Source organism: Argiope bruennichi, chromosome X2, assembly GCF_947563725.1.
Source record: "Argiope bruennichi chromosome X2, qqArgBrue1.1, whole genome shotgun sequence".
Lineage (NCBI taxonomy): Eukaryota > Metazoa > Arthropoda > Arachnida > Araneae > Araneidae > Argiope > Argiope bruennichi.
In genome coordinates this window covers 79,205,252-79,223,705 of record NC_079163.1, presented here as the reverse complement: position 1 = coordinate 79,223,705, position 18,454 = coordinate 79,205,252, and the positions used below count along the sequence as shown (strand labels likewise).

The window sequence follows — 18,454 nt, the reverse complement described above, 5'->3', positions numbered from 1 at the left end:
TTAAATAAAAAAAACCCAATATCATTAGTCAAATTTACGGGTATTTTTCCAGCTTTAAAATTAAAAGCACCAAATTTAATATTCGCTCTTTCTTACGGTTTTTATTAAGCGCAAATAAAAAAACCCAGCTGCTGCAGAATTGTTCTCAAAAGCCATAATGAAGTCCCTAATGGAAATGCTAATTAGCTAAAAAAGCAATTATTCGGAGCAAAGGATTTAAATTTGGATAATTTAGTAAGTAAACAAGCAAATCTATTTATATTAAATTTAAAATTCTTAAATATATTTACCTGAAAACAGAAGTAATTATAAGAAAGAGTCTTCTTTAATAGGAAATCAATTTAAAAATTCATGAATATTAGCAGAAAGTGATGTGGAGACATATATAAATATTATGATAGCTTAAGAAGATAATGATGTTAAATAAAGGTTTCATTATTAATTTATTAAGAAAAATTCACAATTGCCTTTTTTGTTTCAAGTAAACACAAATCTTTAAAAAGTTTGATTGATTACTTTATTTAATTAGAGACTTTATAAGATACCATGAAAACTGAGGAAGGGGATAAGAAATAAAAATTGTGATCAATTTGCGAAGCTTCATTTTTAAAAACTGAGCTTTATGAAAGATTTTGATATAGTGGCCAGTAAATTTTCTTCAGAAAAACGAAATCCTAATAAATTGCATTATTTTTCTAATTCTGATTGTTCAAAAATATTTATTTTTGATTATTATAGGAAATAAAACTGTAATATTATATTTCCCTTGATATTTAGAGGGACATGTCGGCAGTTAAATGGATAATGAAGATATCTCAGAAATTCACAAAGGAAATGTAATAAATAATTTATGAAGCAGCTAAACATTAAAAACTCCTTCGAACTTTGGAAATTTCTCAGAAAAAATTGAAATTGAATTCTTAAAAATTCATAAATAAAATTTATTAAATAATTTATGAAACAATTAAACATAGAATAAATAATCCTTCAAATTTTCGAAATTTTTCAAAAAAATTGAAATTTGATAACTGCAAGAGAAAAATCGATTTAATCAACAGGAATAAAAATAGACATCAGACGGAAGGCAGGGAAAATTCTTTTTTAGCAATTAATTGACCATGTTAACTATCCCGCTTAACTCCAACCCATTAACATCATAATTTAGATTCTTTTAAATGGCGTTATTTCTGTTCATTCTAATTTTTTCTCTGTAGAAATTATTAGAAGTATTTTTTATGACTAAAAAGTTTTACAAGCAAAACTTGTTCAAGTGGAAAGAAATATGGATCCTTTCAGTCAGTTTAGAAATGACGCAAACAATTTCCAATTTGATATGGTTAATATAACTTATTTGATATGGTTAATATAACTTAACTATAATGTTTTGCAATAAGTAATATAATAAATTATTTATAATACCTAATATAATAATTTTATATATAATCTCTCAATGAAAATTAAGAATGTATATCTTTAACTTTGCGTATTTAAGATTTTGTGACGTGGCTGCATCATGATAAACACAATTTCCTACTTAATAGACAATTTATCTACAAGCTATTGCATTTACGCTACACTCAGATATTATATTCTCTTTTCTTCTGTGAGATAAATCAAGAAATACAAGTTTAATTCATTATATTAATAAGTTTTAATTGCATCGGTATACAAAAAAAGAAAAGAGAATTTTTCTAATAATACGAAAATTCTCTTAAATAATTATATCTTTTCTAATTTTGGACAATACATTACGTAACTTTGATGTTGGTTCATCAAAATGAAGTGCACTATTAGAAATGATTCTCATTTTAAAATTTATTAATGACAGAAATGTGATGACACACTGAAAAGCCACATTGTCATCGGATAGTATAGTTATGATTTATCAATGCAAGGATATGAAAATATTGATAAGATACTTTGTTAAAAATACATTATCAATGTGTTTCTTTATAATTACATTTCAGATGGATTATTTATATGTAGTTGGAGTTTTCACAAAGTTGTTAAAAAATCACGAAAGCATTCATGAATGTAGGTGTAGGTTTATCATCAAAATAGAATAAAAGGTATGACTGAATTACAGTTTTCGTTTTTATTTATTTAGTAGGATTTGTAAGTATAATTGACTGAGTTTTAAATAAAATTTTAATTTCGAATTAATTTAATAATGCAGTAGTTAGAAAAAAATAACCTTTCGAGGATAGAAGTGAAAATAACAATTGTCTCCCCACCCCCACCCCAAAAATAAAGGTTTGTTCGATTTGAATCTTGTTTTGTTTTTACTGAAAAAGGTCATATTTAAATTGCCCACAGCTGCCGTTTTAATTAAGGTCCAAAAAGAAATTGAAGCAACTAATGACTCTGATTTATTCATTTAAAGTAATAAAATTTCTGGGTATTTAATGCACAATTCACGATTTATTGGAGTAAAATTAATATTTAAAAAAACTAACTGCATTTGCAATTAAAATGAAACAATTGTTTGCCGAGGAAAGTATTTAAACCTCAATTAAAAAGAAGAAATGAGAATAAAATAACAGTAAATTTAAAACTTCATTCTTGCATTTCAGTAATAAATCATTTTTCGATTTAATTTTTAAAAGAATATTCTTAATAATTTTTTTAAATATTTTATGACTTTCATGCTAAATTATATTCTTGGATAGAAAATCCTAGACTTGAGGAATTATATTTTTATTATTATCTTTATTTCTATATTATCCCATATTTCTAAATCTACAAATGTAGAATTCATAGGAAAAATACGAGTTACAAATATAGATTGGCGTTTTAAAATTTTAAATCATAAATTACATTTGAAGAGGAATTTGAGTTAAAAACTAGATTGGTTTTTTGAAAAAATTTAAATAATAAATTTGATTTATAACAGCTTTATTTGTCAATTAATTATGATTCAATACTATTTTCAATTTCTTCCAAAAATAAAGTAAAACTAGTTAGCTGTTGAATTTAGTGAAACAACAATTTAATATTTTATTCAAATGTTGCAAAATATTTTGAAAAATTTATGAAATTATAAAAAAAAATTGTAAATTAAAAATTTCAAAATGGCGACAAATGGTTTTTGTACAATAGTATGCTATGAAGTTCTGAGTCGAAATGTTAATATTTCGTTTCATTTTAAACTAAGAATTAATTTAAATTTTGGAAAACCCTTTTTTAGTAAAAACATACTACCCAAATTTAACTGCATGCCGAATCTGGCGTCGATCTACCCTGTGAATTGTTTTTCTAGATTGAGAGACAACAGATGCATTTAAAAATAAATGCACATATATATGCTATTCTAACAAAAAAAAATCACCTTCTTAGAGCAATTTATATGATGAAGGAGAATAGAGCTACATTTTGAAAATTGTTATTGTAAAAAGTAAAATTTTTTTATTTATTTAAATGGAAATAAGATAGCAAGGCCTGGTCTTAAGATTGAATATATGCTCTGAATTTATTTAAGTATTCAAAAAATCGATTGTATATTTAATGTGAGTGTATAAGTTCAAACAAAGGACTTTTTTTTTTCCAAAACTATAATGCACAAAAATTTATAATTTTTCTGTTAGAAAATTATTTTATTTTCTAACAAGGTTGCGGAATTACATATTTATCTTCACTGTTTCCCGTCTGTAATTACTTTTGCTATTCAATGCGGAATAAGATAAAAGGAGTTTGTATGAAAAAAAGAATGTTTCGAATTACATACCGGAGCTTAGAGTTACGATGAATCACCCAGATATGTAATTAGAGATACAAAAACGAATTTCACTTCTTTTTTCATAAACCAGAAATAGAATAATACAATTAAATTTTGTTTTACTAAAGTGTGCCAGAAAAATAATGCCCCAAAGAGCACGGATACAGCAGTTTGCAATGAAAATTCAAAAGGAATAATAAAATAGACCTGCTGTTATAAATTATGTCTATTATTTTCAATTCATATCTGTCTGTTCATAGAAAATTAAAACAATAAATTAATCAAAGCGACGAATGATATTTGTCTTTTCTTATAAAATATTTAAATATTGAAAGAATTATACATCTCAAAAGTATATGTAGCTTTTCATTCGTGTGTTTTGTTTCGTCATTCGTGTGTTCGCGTCATATTGAATTATAAAAAATTATACAAATTTTATAAATGCTGAAAATAAAATTAATTTGAAAGTTGTACTGTAAAATAAATCTCCCGGTTATTATTACAAGCCTCTTTATTTAACAAAAAATCTTCCTTTTATTTAATGACAATACTATATTGCCATAACTAAAAATGGAACGAATTCATTTGTAATCTTTAAATGTCAAGTGTTGCTTTTAAGCAAAATATTGTATTTTGTCTTTTAAAATACGTTTTGTTAATTTTATTGTTGCTATCCGTTAATTTGACTGCAATGCAAAATAATTTGGAATAAAAATATACATTAGTATTCATAACTTAAATTACAGGCACGCAAACAGAAAAAGTGAAATATTAATACTCAAAGAGATTTCACATAATTTACAGGCATGGGATACAAGTTTTATTAATTTTTAATGAATATCAAAATATTTTGAACAAACAGTTTCTGGGCTAGCAATTACCTCAAGAAAATAAGCGGGTAAATGCAAAAATAAGGTATTCGATGAGAATTGTGTGAATTATTTCAGTTTTTCTCTTGATATAGTAAATGATAGAATTCAAAATACTATCTAGATTATTTTATCCATGAAAATAATATGAGTAAATTAGAGGGTAATTCAATCAAAAATTTTTCTATGAATTCAGAATTTTCAAAAGCACTGGATAGTGGCGGAAAATGTTTTATGACATCGGAACAATTACTAAATATTATAGTCTTGTTCTCCCAGATAAAATTACTGCAAGTGTTGTTATATGCACCAAATGTTTTGGACCATATTATTATATAATCCATTTTTTTATATTGCATACCATTTTGGATGCAATATACCACCTGTATATTGCATCCAAAAGAAGTTGATGATAACTGCTTTGAAATTAGTAAAGAGATATAACAGGCACTAGAATATTAAGTCAGATGGTGACCAGTTGTAAATAATGTCGTATTTTTTCCCCAAGGAGTCATAAAGCTTTCTGTTCAAAAGATCTCAACATGATTTCTTACTTTCTCTAACATTTCACAAATTTATTATTTGGCTATGCGTTATTTATAAAGCAAAACGATAAATTACTTACATTTAAAAAAAAATCCATTACATTTGGATGAGGGGGGAGCGTGACAATTACATTTTTAGAAGAAAGGAAATGCAGTTTTCTTTTCGTGAATAGTTCAAATTAGTTTCACGCCTTCACTTTCAGAAGTCCCGAAAGAGTGGAATATAATGACTGCCTTTGAACATATTTCAGTCTGCTATGCTTTGTGCAACAGTTTTAAGAGAAACCGTTAATTCTCTTTCTCTAATCTACAAAAAGGTGCTTGGGAAACTTGGTAGATGTGAGAAATTGTACATTCATGTTAGAGCTTAGAAAATTTATGCAAATATGCAAAGCGGAGCTAGATGCATTTTAAAATATCATGGAGTAATTGTGGGTATAGAATATGTACGCGTCAAAATTAAGAGAAATAATTATGTTAAAACACTGGAATCGTTGTATTTAAGTATTCATAAATTTATCGAACAATTTTCATTTCGTTGTATCTGGTGTGTTTCTCTATTAGAAAAATTATGTAACACACACCCTTTATATTATTTTAGTCATAGGATATACACATCTAAGCATGCTATCTAACATCTAATTGTGTGCTATTTAACACTATGGGAGATGATCCATGATTTAATTGTTGAGGGTTTCTTGACCACATAAACATGAATTAGTTCTAATGAATCTCTGAGAAATATACAGGGTGATTCAAAAAGGAAATCAGATTTAAAGACAGAAACAAAAATTACATAATAGCCTATTGTCTCAACCGCTATTTTAAAGCACAAGCGGACATTAATATGTGATCATAATACAAACAAAATAATTTGCTTTAGCCAGACCATGGATTCTTACAAATAACACAGAAAATTTTATGTTCCCTAAACCAATTGATACGTTTATTATATCAAATGAATTATTAAATAAAGTCGCAGCAACAACAGAATTAATCCGATATCACAAAGTTTTAAAATATGAGTTTTTTTAATGCAATGTGTATGCTACGAGTGAGTAAAAGCTCTTGGTGAAAACATTAAACACTTCTTATAATGGTTAGTTATTTCTTGTGTTTCCTTTTTTCTGTTAAGTATTGTTTTCAAGGACGAATAAAGCCTTAGGAAAGAGTTTGTAACTCTGTGTTCCCGAGTGATTTTAGTTTGTTTCTGTTCACCTGGTTTGCCTTTTTATTTGGCTTGTTCATTTTAAATCACATTACACAATACTCGTAATATATATAAAACTGTTCTTTAATTATGCAAAAATTTAAGCAAAGTATAGTTCAGAACCTTAAACGTTACAAACGAAAATATACATGCACATATTAAACATATTTTTCGCAGAACATAAGCTAAAAAGTTGAATCTCGTAGTATTAAAAATTATAAATAAAGCTTTGGCATATGAAATAATCCCGATTGTTTGTATATTATCAGTCAAAATATCATGTCCTTTTGAACACTTAGTCATTTCTTAGTCATATCCTATCATTTAACACTTAGTCATTTCTCTTCGTGTTACATCAGCGTCGATTTTATTATTCTGTTTACATTATGTCAATTTCTGAGATAGATAGCATGTCGATGGTTTGTAAGGTAATTAAGAAATTAAATACAGTATAATTCTCATTCCGGCATTTTCCAATAGCCATTAATATAATTACTTCTCTCTTTTTTAATAACTATTTTATATACTTTGGTACACATTTCAAATGAGAATAAAGAACGACATTTCTTTTTCCCAGACTCGGAAATGAAAGACTTTATTTAATAAATTCCAAATTCTAAATTTAAGCATTTGATTTGATTTTTTGTTTCATTAAATTTTCCTAAGATACTGATTCTAAATGTTTCCATTTACCTTGCATATTTCAGATAATTTATTCATCTATTAAATCCATAAATCATAAAATATTCGACTCAGTGATTTCCTCTACAAATTAAAAAGTCGAAGAATCAACATTTTAAATGGTAAAATTTATGACAATGCTATAACAGACGAATTTTGACTTATTAATGCATTTAGTTTTGGATGTTTACATTTTGAAACTGCTTGCGATTTTGCATTCTGATGACATTTTAAATGTCTCTGAGGGAATAATTCATGCCTTTCTTTAATAATAAATAACTATTTATAAAAACTACCGCGTTTTATTAATCAAATAATAAGTTACAATTAGGAAATTTCAGAAGTCAGAGCTACATATTTTCTTTGGTAATTTGAGTTTAATTATCATTTTTCACAAGAGTTCGAGATTTTTTGAAATACTTCTCAACGATAACAATTCACTTAATGAGATAAATTACTTTTCTGGCTTGAGTTCACACGTAATATTTTCTGTTAAAAAAAAGTAAATCTCCTCAAGCAACTTTTTTGTAACAATTATTATATTTTTTGAAACAATTCATGAAGGTTCCTTAGCATGATGATGTTTCTTCCTTGCGCTCATATTTCATTTCCAAAGAAAAATAAAAGGACTGGTTTTTTCTAATCTACGACATGTGAAATGCTAGTTAAAATTCTTACTTTTTTCAATATAGTTGATACATTGAATAATCTGGGTTTGTATTATAAAAATGCTTATTTATTCCATAAACTTTAGTTGCTAGACTAATTATATACTTAAAAAAATAGGTTAAATAAGCAAGAAAAGTACTTCCTGCAGTTTTAAACTATTTAAAACGCTCTATTTGTTGAATAATTTAATTCTTTATGATACTGAAAAAAGCCAGTGGATGTACAGAATTTTACCGAGAGATTAAAGGTATAACATTATTCAATTTTGTTGATATTCTTAAATTCATGCTATTTAAGGGAAATTCTGTTCAAGGAAATTTTGGAACTTGACTGCAAATAAGTCCAGTATGTTATTTTTTAAATGAAAGATTATATTTTCTTCAGAAATCAAATACTAGATTTTTATTCACCAATCTGCAGGAGTATTCAGTTACTCAAAGTTTGCAAAGAAAAATCAAAATATTATATTATATTATATATATAATTAATATAATATAATTATTAAAATTATATTATATTAAAATAAGTTTATTTTGTTTATTTATTTTCTAAATTAATGTAAGAGAAACCTCCAGCGTTCAAAACACATTAGAGGAGCCAGTTACTCTTATTCTTCATTCAATTGTTAGAAGTCTTAAGATAAATCAGTAATACCCGTAGTTGCTATATAATTAAGCTGTTTATGCCTATTAATGCAAGACCGAGATTCAAAACACATTAAGTTTCTGCAGAAAAGATAAGATCTTATGGTTTTTCTCAACAATTCCTAAATAAACGATTTTATTACATCGTTATCATCACGTTATTGGCAATATATATTTTATTTTTGTAATAAGACTTGGTAAGTATCCCAAAGATATTTTTGTTAAATAATATCACCAAAGCATATTTTAATAGAACATCTTAGAAGTAAATGCAGTTATAAATTCTTTAATGAAGTCATGTTATGCATAATTAATTTGATTGAATTTGATATTACTCTGGAGAAATTATTTATTATTTCAAATGTATTTATTATTATAATAATGAGAGTATATCATCATCTCATTATTTCGATATCAGAAATATTCACATTTAAAATAAGAAGAGAAAACAATTTCAACAGTGCAATTTTTGATTTAAACTATATATTAGTGATATATAATTATATTGATTATATCTTATGCTAAATTTGGAAATTTTACTTTTGAAATTAAAATTCCCCATTTCTCTTAAACGAGGCATAAAAAAATACTAGAAAATGAAACTATACAACTATACTAGTATGTAATTATAAATATTCAGAAATTTTAACTACAAAATTTGACACTAGACTTTTTTTTTATCAAAAATTTGTATACTAATATCTGTGGTCTATTGAGAAATATTTAATACACTAGTGAATATACTGTATTAATTTTGCAAATTCTAATGAACGGAAAAAATGATTTTACATTAAAACTATATGAATGTTTGTGGCTGGTCTTTGGTTCTTGTAAAAGAAATATCCTTTCTGATAGATTATTTAGCTTTTTGCATCAGGTGTGATAACCTCAGTCTATTTCAGTTGACAGCATCATTCTTGCTGACGCTAGGAGAATTCTGAAGATTTATGTATCCGTTGCAGATATTTGTTCGGATGAAACAAAAATATTTACCTTTTAAGTTGCACAGAATATATTTTTCCTCTCGTGCATTGAAATTTCGGTATATTGAACAATAAATTCTTGAATGGCAGAATTTATTGGAGGTAATTCGTTTCTGAAGATAATACATAAAAGAAAATATTATAGGAAATATTTCTTTTTCATATGCGGTCTAACATTGGTTCGCCAATATAAGTAATTACTGAAGGGTGTTCGCAAAACAGGAATAGGAATGGATGTAAATTAATTTAATGTCCTTCGAAGCTTTAGGTGGCTGTTTATATGAATTTAGGGAATATTACGCAATTTTCAAGTTTGTAATACAAAATTAATATAAACTGTTAAATATGTGACAAAAAAAGAAAAAACTTAATACTAAGATAATCGGTAATGAAAGATTCGGCTTTGCAATATTTGTATGTTGGAGAATTGTCGCTTTAATGTATAATGGGTGGAAATCAAAATGTTATTGGTTAATACAAAATTAATATAAACTGTTAAATATGTAACAAAAAAAGAAAAAAAACTTAATACTAAGGTAATCGGTAATGAATGATTTGGTTTTGAAATGTTTGTATGTTGGAGAATTGTCGCATAACTGTATAGTGGGCAGAAAGTAAAATGTTATTGTTACTTTTTTGCTCTGAGTTAAACTATGTATGCAATTAAGAGAAATGGATTATTAGTTTAAAAGATAACAAACATAGCGAATTTTTAAAAATTATCTTTTGCAACTGTCTCCTTATCCGTAACTCGAGGCAGAATGTGTAATCTGAAATACTTTGTATAACCAAAATTTTTTTCTGATTGTTCATGATATAGTATTGTATTTCAGTTCATATAAATAGAAATGACAAAGCTAAAAATAAAAAAAAAATGTACCCAATAAGAAAAAAAATATATTAAAAATCGGATTAAATTGAAACATCCAGTTTTTTCGTTTCCCAATAGTAAGTACAGGACACGTATTCAGCAGTTATCACTTATGCTGACTCAGGATATGAAGAATGTGAAATTCTTTGCGTACAGTTTTGGTAATTAATTTAGCAAAAACTTTCGGTGTTTAGATAAAATTACTGATAAATAGATACCGATAGACAGATTTATTGAAAATATATATTTAAAACTTTCGACTCTTTTCATGAATTTAGATAACTTTTAAGTGCTATATTTCATTAAAAATAGTGTTTAAGCTGGTAATAAATTAACAGAGAGGCAGAAGCCTAATTACCACTCCAGCAGATATGGTTATAGGAATTCTTTTTTAGCTCTGTACTGAACTCTTAACTCACAGGAAGTTAAAAATCAGTAATAGCAGATTGCTAATTAGAAAATGCTCTGAAACAGTCAAAGTAATGATGAAACAAATTTTTGTCACAATTTATACCAGTACTCATTAGTAAATATAGTAAAAATAATAGTTAAGGCTGTAAAAATGATTTAACTTTGGTTAAAAAATGTTTTTATGCTGTAAAATTAAATTAAGGAAAACGTTTAATGATTTTCAATGAAATATCATGCATTGGTGGAGTTTTTGCTGTAAGGTAAAAAAGGAGACAGATACAGAAATAAAACCTCTCCTTTAAGTCCACTTTCTTTCTCATAAACGATAATTAATAAATTTTTGTTACTTTAGGATATTGGATTTACTGAAAATTTAATAGCGGTTGTAAAGATAACTGACAGTAGTGACGTTTAAAAGCTCCGTATTTTAAAATTGAATTCTATAATTTGAAATCAAAAACTTTTATAATTTCGTAAAAAAATATAAATTAGCTGTAAAGTAATTACCAAACTATTTTCATATATATTTTTGCAAGTACAAATTTAGGAAAAAGAACAAAATATCATAAATAAAATAGGTATTGAATATTTATTTGCTTCTATAGGTATTTAATCATTTCAATATGTAAGGTTATCTTTAAAACTAAATGGGTAAAAAAAAATTTACAGACAGATCATAGTACCAGAAATGGAATGCTTCGGATTCAGGATGATCTAAAATGTGGAAATTCACTAAAATCCCGAGATGGATTTTTTTGTAGCAATTACATTATTTTTAATAGGTTATACTTTGTGAGAAAAAGAAACTAAAAATGGGTTCCATTTTACTTCCACAATGTATAAAGAATCTTTATATATCAAATTGTTCAAGAGAATACTAAATAAATTCGGAGGTTCTTTAATTAGATATATCGTAATGTCATCTGAGTTTTCAGTTTGAAAATTATCTGTGCATATTATATTTGCCAGAAGATATCGCCTGAATGTTAATGGGATTTACTTAAAACAACGAAATATTAAATACCTTCTTCAAGTAAATAAAACAAAGAGGATTATCTGTTTTTGTAGTTTTCGTTCCCTTGTTACATAAATATTTGATTTTTTCATTATTATGGTTAGATTTTCATCATTAATGATTGAATTTATGAAAGAAAGAAGGAAAATATCTACTTTAGGTTCTTCATCGATTTCTGCTTTGCCAAAGTTCTTTCTAATCCGAGGAGCTTAAAATGTAATAAAACTCTGGAGGCGTTTGTACCAGGGCTAGCATAGAACAGAGGCTTTAATACTGGCTTTAAAAAATTGGGTTTGACTTAAAGCGTCATTTATTTGGCTGAAAATGGCAACTAATAGCATCACAGCAATTAAAATTCTCTTTTAGTGCCTTGTATTAAAAGTTTTTGGTCATAATAAAAAATATTGGAAGAATTCAGTCATTTAGGAAATATAATCTCAGGAAAAATATTCTTTATAAATTCGATTTTTTTAAAATTTACTAATTAAATCATCAGAATCCATAACACATTGAAAATAATATTAAAAGCAAAAAAGGATGAAAAATAAAAACTTAAGCTTTTTGAAAAAATTAGATACTGGCATACTGACCTAATTTATTGTAAACGCTTGCATATTGATTTTTATTCAAATTAAAAAAGGATGAAATAGATGGTTGTTCATTTATTGCTTTGTAATTCAAAATCTGCTTGATCAAGCTTTGCATATTTGAATAATGTGCATCTAAATCATCGTTAATTATAAGAAATATTTTCAGTGCGTCTTCTAGAGTATGTTAGGACAATTTAATGTATTGATCAAAGATATAAATCTGTATATTATGAATGGAAATAGTCTATATTTACTTTAGACGGTTAAACCCATTTATAAGTTCTTGAAAAAAGAAGTAAATTTGTACTGGATTTTTTACTTTTCTTTTTAGATAAAATCATTTGCTTAGATAATACTCTATAAACAACCAACTCGAAAAATAAATTCAAAAAATTCACTGAAAAATTTGCGTATTTTATTTTATTTTTAAATAGATATTAAATTTCAGGTAAACTAAATTCGTATGTTTCTTTGCTGAATGTTAGACATGAAATTGCTTAGCTGTGAAGAACTATAATCATAGCATTTGAAGAACTGATTGGGTCTTATTTCATATTTTTTTATTATTTCGAATAACGTTTTTACTTTTCAACCTGAACTGTCTGATAAAGCCGTATTCATGGAAAATCCTTTAGAGGGAAACTCGAAGAAATGACAGAAAGTTTTAAAACACTGAGCCTCTTTATAATAATTGTCAAGTAAAATCCAGTAATAAGTTTCATGTACAGTAAAAATCACCCCTTGTCAGTTTACCTAAAAAGTTCAGATATTTCAAAGCTCAACGAAGCAAAAAAATTTCTAGAATTTTTTCGTTTGATGAATATAAAAATCCTGGCAAAGTATTATTCCTAGATTGTTTACTTTTTTTAAAGTACATTTACATAGGGAGCTTACTTGTAATAAGTCCCAACAATGTTGCCTTGTTTCTCATTTATATTTTCTCATTTATATTGACGTATGAGAGTTCTCTATTAAGTTATTGCATATTAATTACTTAAATTGGGTATTCATTTTTCTTGTGGGAAATTCTTTGCAATATTCATTTTTTTTAAAAATAATTTTGGAAATTGATTAAATCCTATGGATTACTTCCTACAAAAATTAACACACTGTGAGTCATTATGTGCTTAAAATATCGTGAAATAATAAAAAATTCGAATTGTTTTTTATTTAAATGTAACTCTTGATAAGAGTCGATGATCAGGACAGTATTAATCTGGGAAAATTTCACATTAGTAAGAAATTAGAACAGATAAAATTAAGTAGCCATGAGCAGAAGTAAATTGATATTAAACATAGCTAGATATATATATAAGCGAAATGGCAATAAAGTATTTCGGATCATGATGCTCAGATTTTGTTTTGCACATATAAAAAATATTACATAAATACAGTATTAATACTTCAGCAAACTTATTGGGAATTTATATGCATAATTAGAGCTTAAATATAAATATCATTCCTTTTTCACATTTTATAGGAAATTTAGCAAATATTTCACACAAAAATTGATATTAATGTCTCGAATAAGATAAATATCTTACTGCACTATTTATAAAATAGATGCAAATGAAGCAGCAATAATTAATATATGAATTATGTGGAATATTCTTATAAATATAAGAAATGATAAATCCTTACAAACTTTATAAGAATGGAACAATGTCCAATTTTTAAAGAAAAACTATATTGATAACAACAAAATTTGGAAGTAAAAATCTTATTACGCTATGAGCATTTAAAATTATATGCAAAAAATATAACAGAACCAAATTGTTCTAACTACAGTTTTCAGAACGAAAACATCGTTTATTTAATTTTACTTATCAAATTCCATAAACAGAAATCAATTATATTAATAATTTGTTTATTATCAATGAACCGTACATTTCTACTTGAATTGATTTTCCTCTTTCATTATGGAATTGATTTTTTAGAATTGTATCTTTATTGGCCACAAATCTTGAAAACTACTCAACGTTTATAATTCTTTAAAATATAGGAAAAAATTGATGCCTTACCCACAATAATTAACGAATAATTACCCACAATAACAACTAAAAACAGCTTTTTTTCAGTTTTTAACTCAAAATAACGTATTTAATAACGAATATTCAATAACGTAATATAACGTATATTCAATAACGTATATTCAATAACGTAATATTCAATAACGTAATATTCAATAACGTATATTCAATAACGTAAAAAGTCGCTGAAAATATATGGGAATTTAATAAACTTTTCCTTTTATTTAAAAAAAGCCTTATAATTATCAGATTTGATAAGGCACTAATTATCTAACTTGAATTGAAATTATTTTTAAAAGAATAATCAAACGTTTATGAAGAGGAAAAAATCATGTATAAAAAGGATAAAATACTAAAAGTCAATACAAGAGGGAAAATATTTTGTAGTTATTTTGTTCAGAAACAGATATTAATATGTCTCTCCAACGATAGTATTTCATGCACAATTTCAATCAAAAGCTGTCTGTTTTCATACAACTTTCAAAGATGCAGTATTCTAAATATTCCTTTTCCCTTGTAGAAAAAGCAATCGCAAGAAAGAAGAAACAAAGAAAGAAAAAAATTCTGAAAATCCTTTAATAGTCCCACCAAAATGTAACCTATTATCATAGAAATAAACTAAAGCATCCTATATTTTGCATGAAAAGTATTATTTCCTATTGAAAGTTTCACATTAAAAAGTAAAATGATTATGTTAATAGAATTCTGAAGGAACAAAAAATGCACAAAAATAACATGGTAGCGTTTGCTGCTTTTAAATACCCCTTCTAAAGTAAACTATAAATAGGAAAATAAGGCTTAGTTCCCAGTATACATTAGTGAATTATCTGCTTTTGTACGCAGTACGCCACCAATGTTGTAGGAAGCATTAGAAGCACCAGAAATACTTAATTCCCTTCATATATATTTCAGATATTTTATCTATTTGTCCATAAGTCTTCGAACAATTATTTATGAGGTAAATAATGTCGAAGGAGATGCATAATTTATTGGTTTAGAAAACGCGCTTTTAGATGAAATTGAGCGAGAAACTGAAACAGGATTTGTCGCCCCTTTGAAAATGAAGCATCAAGAAGCAAAGTCCCAGACGCCTCTCAGGAAAAGTAAACAAAATGAGTCTCAGGAAATGGTCCAAAAAACCTCAATAAATTGAAAAAAGGGGCTTTTGATCTCCATAGATTGATCCACCAACTTCTTAATCCAATTGACTGCTGCGACGTAGAGGAGGATGCAGCAAGGAAGTGAAAAAATTATTATGCGTATGTAACTGCGGTGATTGAGTGCTTTTTTTATTTACAAAGTAAAGAGATAATAATTAAATTGCATAATTTTTGATTTATTGCTGAAAAAATTTTCATCCGTTGGTATAGATTTAATGTTGTAATGCGGAAGAAATATGCCATATTTTCATTTCGTGCATATTTTTTTTTCTTTTATACTAGTAGTTACGAAATATTTAAAATAATAACCAATATCTTGCAATTTAAAATTTCCGGATTATATAATCTAACATCATATACTGCGCACTTTCGATCTAGAATTGATTGTCTTGTGTTTGTAGAATTTCTAAATGAAAAAAACCGTTTAAAAAATTTTATAAGTTTGATTTAGTTAATTTAGTTATATTAATGTCACGTTTTAAAGCCATACTAGGGCTATTTTGGGACGGAGCTCATTATTTTGATGTCAGATGACGAGGACGAACATATGATCTGGCACCCCTCTCCAAACCTTCACACCACACCAGTGGGAGGGCGTTTGGTCCCAATGGGTTTAACGTGCACCAGTTCCGCTTACACGACTGTTCATCGGTGGAATCTGGTCTGGAATCTGAAGCCTAGAATTTCCGCCAAGGCCACCGCAGCCAGAAAATTTTTATAAATAATTCATATTGTTCGAATATTTGATATGGAAATAGATTATTAAAATGAATTAATCAAATCATTTCTCAATATTGTCTCTATACTTATTCATCAGAAGAATGGAGTTTATTGGCTTTTTAAAATAATTCATAATATTTATTGCAATTTTTGTTAAATATCGGAAATATTCAATGGAGCTCCAATACTTTGATTCAGTAAGATCAGATTTTGAAAACAGTAAAGATTAGTTAATATTTTTACTATTCAAAAATTAATTTTCTTTAGAAAGACATGATATTATACCGAACATCTTTCGTATATGTTAATAAATTCAGAAAAATGTATAGACAAAGAAAATGAATGTATTGTAAAAATATAGCGGTTACATAAAATTGCTCTATTTTTACAGTATCGCTTCATATCATAGAATCTGTGCTTTCAGTAGATTTAAATTTTTATTTGTCAATATTTTACTGTATTTATTTGATTTGGCAATATAATAACGAAGAATTAAATTCTTTTAGAAATTGATTTTTACAGATTAGCTGTAGGTTTAGTTGAGTTAAAAATAGCCCTAGCGTTGAAGCAACACTAGGTCTATTTTGGAACGAACTTTGTAATTTTGAACTGCGGTCAGATGGCGATGATGATACCTGAGCTGGCACTCCCTCTTTAAACTTCCACACCATACACAGGAAATTAGTTGTGGGATTAAATGCCATGGACATTTCAAGGCGATAGTTTTAAACATATTGATTTATATATAAGTTCTGTATGTTAATTATTAACACAAATTTTGAAGAAATCTACACCAAAATCCAACAATAATTTTCTAATTATATTTAAGTTAAAATACAGCAATTATTAACCATGGAAATTTTTTTTTCATAAAATCTGTGTTTTCTTGCTTTTCTTGCTCGCTTTGATTATTACTTAGAAAAATAGTGGTGCAATATAAGCTGATTTAGCTATAATATTACTGCGTTGAATCTTTAAACCCGTTTTTCTCAGTTTGAGTTTTCTGAAATCATGGCTACAATAAAATGATAAAAGTCAAATACATTTAATTCAAACTGTTTGGATTTTTATGTAAATTCGGAAGTATCAACTTAATAAAATTAGGCAGAAATTTTTAAAAATATTGTTTAGAATTCTTTTTAAAAAAAAATAGCAAAAGTGAAATAATCTTACATTTTCCAAAAACTCATCAAAATATTAAGTAAACGTTTTTTTTCTTTCTCTAAAACTTATTTAGATATCCAAAATTGGATACGTAATTCCATTAAATTCCTTAAGAGGATTTTTAAAAAAAAATTTGGAAAAAAATATTGAAAATTTTTATTAAAAAAATATTAAATTTATGAACAGGAAAAATATTTTGAAAATTTAAAGTTTTGAGCATTGTATATTGACTACATCAAAACAAAGCAGATTCCTTATAAACTGTAGAAAAAAAATGTGGGGTACTGATTCCCCTTAAGTATTTTAATAAAAGACTGGCAGTGCTCACACTATTTTAAAGTATGCCAAAAAAATGTTATATCCTCAGATTGGAAACTTGTTTGGCTACAATCTACTGTAATGATTTTATTAAAATATTTTAAAAATAAGATTATGGAACTTTGTCTATAATTTGTTTAGGTCGGATCAAAACAATTCCCAATTGTTTTGAAATTGCCCAAATTGCTCAGTTAATTGGCCAATTGTAAAATTATTGCTAATTAATTAAACTGCTTAAATAAATTGGTTATTATCTTGAAATAGAGGAATAATTCAAAAAGAAGTCATAATCACTAATAGCTATTAGTGATTATAATTGATTTCTGGGTTGTATTTCTCAGAAATTGAAAGTGGAACAAATTAAAGAATAAAAAAGACATTAAATAATGTTCCAAATGAGCAAAACCTGAGGTTACGTTGTTTTGCACCGGGTCGCACTTGTATGAGTAAAATGTCATACTTGAGTTCACACGTTGTGTGCTATTGTGAATTTTATTCGTAATTGTGCATAAAGAAGCTAATAATACAACTTCAGAAACTAGAGATCCCTTTTGGTCCGGTTTCTTTAACTAGCTTTAAAAATTGTAATATCCATCTTATGTATTTTTCCAATTTAAAGTGTATGTCTTGAAAAATTTATAATTACATAATTTTGCAGATAAATAAATAACTAAAGCAATTATATTTGTTTTTAAAATAAATTCTCAATTAATCTTCATTTTAAAAATGCCACAGAGGTCGAAATTCGGTAGCTTTCCCCTTTCTATTGTGATGAAATTTACTCCCATATGCTTGTAAACTTCAAAAGAGCTTTACAGATAGTTAAAAAAATATTTCGCAATTTTTTTGCAATATTCCG

General features: G+C 26.5%; 1 protein-coding gene across 2 annotated transcripts in view; it reads left to right on the top strand.

Annotated features, from left to right (window-relative positions):
- The window catches only part of LOC129960594 (uncharacterized), a 201,011-nt gene that overhangs the window by 82,099 nt on the left and 100,458 nt on the right, over positions 1-18,454 (top strand). The window lies entirely within an intron of this gene.